Below are 4,185 nucleotides of genomic sequence, written 5' to 3' on the forward strand. Positions count from 1 at the left end.
TTTACATGGAGTATCTTTTGCCACCCCTTCACTTTTAGTCTATGTGTGTCCTTAAACTTAAACTGGGTCTCTTGCACACAGTGTGTATTTGGGTATTACCTGTTTTTTTAAGTCCACTCAGCCATTTATGTCTTTTGATAGAGGAGTTTAGCCCTTTAAATTTAAAGTAATTAGTGATAGGTAAGAACACTACAATTAACTTGACATTTTGTTAATTGTTTTCTGACTCTTTTATAGTTTTCCTCTTCCTTTCTTCCTCTCTTGTTATCTTTATTGTGTTTTGATGGCTTTTGCAGTTATATATTTTGATTCTTTTCTCTTTATCTTTGATGTATCTACTGGAGGTTTTTTCTTATGGTTACAATAAGGTTTGAATTGAACATTTTATAATTGTGACAGTCTACTTGAAGCTGACAACATTTTAACTACAATTGCATGCAGAAGTTTACACTTTACTTCCCCACAACTTTATGTTATTGATGTCAGATATTCTTTTTTATATTATGTTTACATTAACAAATTTCTATTGTTACTGGAATTCTTAATAATGTTACCCTTTAACTCATTATAGTGTTAAAAGTAATTTACGTGTCACCATTACAATATTACAATATTCTGTGTTTATCTTTATATTGACCTTTACAGTGAAATTTATAATTTCATATGTCTTGGTGGTGCTGCTTAACTTCTTTTTTTCATTTCACTGTTAATCTAGTGCTGACAAACTCCTTTAGCTTTTGTTAGTTTGGGAAAGTCTTTAACTCTTCATCATTTTTAAAGGACAGTTTAGTTGGGTATAATACAGACACTCAGCATCAGCAATATAATACAGATTTTTTTCCTTTCAGTATGCTGAATATATTATCCCATTCTTTCCTGACCTGTAATGTTTCTTTCTTTTTAGTAACATGATTTTAAAATTTATTTTTATTTTTAAGTTTAAGCATCCTCTTTGACAATTCGGAAACATAGTCCTCGCTCACTCTTTGGATATACACACCTAAAACAGTTAAAAGGGATTCCTCAATTTTCAATGACAAAGTAGGAAGAAAGAATATGTTCTCGAGCAGCAGTTCAATTTTTCTGTACTCTTTTCCAAAAAATCTTACTTTGCTACCAAGCCACCCACCAAACTATTAGAAAAGACAATTTTTCAAAAAGCCAAGAAAACCCAGAAAAAGGAATAGGTATCAATCCAAAATTATCACCCAAAACACTGCCATTGCAAAAAAAAAATAGGAAGCCCAATTCCCATAGCTTGTTAGAGAAGATATTTAAAAAGAATTCAGAAAGTTAAGACTTGAACTACAGTGGAATAGACAGTTTGTATACTGTCACTATAGGCATGTATGGTGCGAAATGTGGATAATTCAAGAACTTTCAACTTGGGAATATATTAGACTTTCTCCTATTCCAGCAGAGGAAATAAAAACAGGTGTTGCTGGAATTAATATTAAAATTATCCTTACAAACAGAAGGTAGGGCAAAGGTAAAGAGAGGGAATGTGGAACAAAAGTAGTAAAGACAAGTCATTTTGTATCTAGACTCTAATGCCCAGGAAGGTTGAATAGAACTTAAATTCTTCTGAGCCAGTATCACTAAATTCTAGATTTGGCCTGAAACCAGTGGATCATATATAACACTAATAAATATCAAGTGCCCCACAGTATTTGTGGTATTAAAAATATTTTTAAAGTATTGTAAATTTCCATTCTGAAAAGCAGTATATGAAAATAACACTGGACCATCCAGTCAGTTACAGAGTATAGGGCTCCCTCCAAAGAGAACTGACTTGGCCGAAATTTAGGTTGGAAGGAATGTGACTAAGATGGAGTAAATTAGATCAGAGTCACAGTATAATTTTCATAAGCCTTCAACCCACACCTGTTGTAAGGAGTAGTTCTGAGGCACCTCCAACAGATTGCCTTAGAGGGATGCTTCTCAGAGACAAAAAACAGTCTCTAAGTTTAACTCTTGACCCCTCTTTTCATACCTAAAGCTTTGGGAAGAAAATAAATATTTAATTTTTAACAATTCAGAGATTTGCACACATTATATCTAATATTCTGTTGTTTCATTTTCTGAAGCTTCGGCTTATAATTTTGCTCAATTTACATTACATTAAAAAATGTACGAATGCACCTTCATCAGTAGTACCACATGAAAATATAAGACTTGTTCTTCCATATCTTCTACACAGGAAGGGTGAATGAATAGTGCCATAAATATCCTGCAAGTTTACTTTGTGTATTTGACAAAAGATTACGGAAAACCAATCCACTTCAATATCTTGAGCAGTCATTAACTAGTCTTCAATCCCATCTTCCCAAATGTCTCCATTAACATCCATAGCGTGAAACAGCCCATTAAAACATGGTGAGGTAGGATCAATGAAATGTTTGTAAGAGTCTGCTCTAGAGAAAGAACCCATGCAAATCCAACAGAAATATTGCATACAGTCAGTACATGTCATCTTATTACATTCATCTAATTTCTCTATGGGAGTTCCACAATGTGGCAGCTCTTTGAGTTCTTTTCTAACCCCTCCTTACTTTCCATCTCTTCCAGTGCCTTCTGAATCACCCTCTTATGATACCTTTGTTACAAAAATCTTTTATTGGCCTCATCTGCATTCAGGGATTTGTTTCATAAGTCTATTAATTTATCTGCAGTCACCTTACATAGAGAGACCCCAGGGTAGGTCAATTTGCCCAAGGTACGGAAGGCAAAATTGCAGCTGGAGCAGATGCCCATGGTGCAGCCAGGATTCTGCATCACAGGCAGCTGGCAGCATGAGCGGGGGCAGTATACCACAAGTGCCATCATGTCCAAAGTAGACTAGAGGAGAAGGCAATGATAATAGGCAAATAACTCTGGTCCCACTAGCTCTTTGACCTGATCAGGAGTGGCTATCGAAGGGCACTTTGGTTCTGGGTAGTTGAGGCATTGGACCTGACCATCTCTGATCTGGAGTTCAAAGTAGTCCTTCAGACAAGCTTTGCAGTATACATACCTGCCCTCCAAGAAGTACATGCATTCACTGCCCTGCTTCTCACAGAAACAGATATGGCAAAGGAAAAATTTACTATTAAAGCATTTTATGTGCTGAGCTTGATCAAAGTCCAAGATTTTCTGGATTAGACTTGACAGTGATTCCACATCCGCACAGCTCTCTCATCCACAATTTCCTCTTGGTCTACATTAGATCCAGCAGCTCCTCCAATATCTAGCTCTGTGTTAGGAGAGGCTTGAGTTGTCATTCTCTATACTTTTTTCTGAGAACCCACCGTGAGCTCGAAAGGAGAGACAATATTCACGTACGCTAGGATCTCTTCCTTAAGAAACTGTATCCAGGCAAAAAGGACCATGCTGGCATGGTGTTCTTCCCATAGGAAGTCTAAGTGCTTGCATAGAGCAGATAGCGCTCACAAATATCTTGAAATTCTGTGGCAAATCCAAATAGAACCTGGTTTCTCTACCTTGAACAGACTCTATTTTCTAAATTCATCTCCATCATAAATAATCTCCAGGGCCAACAATTCACCCTCCTGTGCTTCTCTGTCTTCTGACATTTAATTTTCTGAGGAACTGTTAGTAATGATCAGAAGAAAAGGATATTAACACTGCAATCTCTGTTTCAGTTCAGAGTGGAGTTTATGCAAATCCCATTTATTCTCCAGCTGGTGGAGCTGAGACTGCTGAAGGTGGATATGCTGGCCTGTAACATTTCTGCTGCAAAGTCTGCTGATAGAAGTTCCCTTCTATGTGAGAAGTTTCTTTTCTCTTGCTGTTTTTAAAATTCTGACTTTTATAACTTAATTATAATGTTTCTCCAGTATACCTCTTCGGGTTCAGTCTATTTAGGAATCTTTGGGCTTCATAAATTAGAATGTCTATTTTCTTACCTAGATTTGGAAAATTTTTAGTCATTTTTTTTTCTTTTTGAGACAGTCTCACTCTGTCTCCCAGGGTGGAGTGCAATGGCACAATCTCAGCCCACTGCAACCTCCACCTCCCTGGTTCAAGCAATTCTCCCATCTGAGATTTCCAAGTAGCTGGGATTACAGGTCCCTGCAACCATGCCTGGTTAGTTTTTGGATTTTCAGCAGAGATGGGGTTTCACCATGTTAGTCAGGCTGGTCTCGAACTCCTGACCTCACAGGATTCACCCACCTCCTAAAGTGC

The 4,185-nt window shown here is 37.0% G+C and overlaps 1 pseudogene; it reads right to left on the bottom strand.

The window, feature by feature from the left end:
- Positions 1-917: 917 nt before the first annotated feature.
- On the bottom strand, positions 918-3,967 carry LOC101025780 (annotated as a pseudogene).
- Between the last annotated feature and the right edge of the window lie 218 nt (positions 3,968-4,185).

This window comes from Papio anubis, chromosome 10 (genome assembly GCF_008728515.1).
Source record: "Papio anubis isolate 15944 chromosome 10, Panubis1.0, whole genome shotgun sequence".
Lineage (NCBI taxonomy): Eukaryota > Metazoa > Chordata > Mammalia > Primates > Cercopithecidae > Papio > Papio anubis.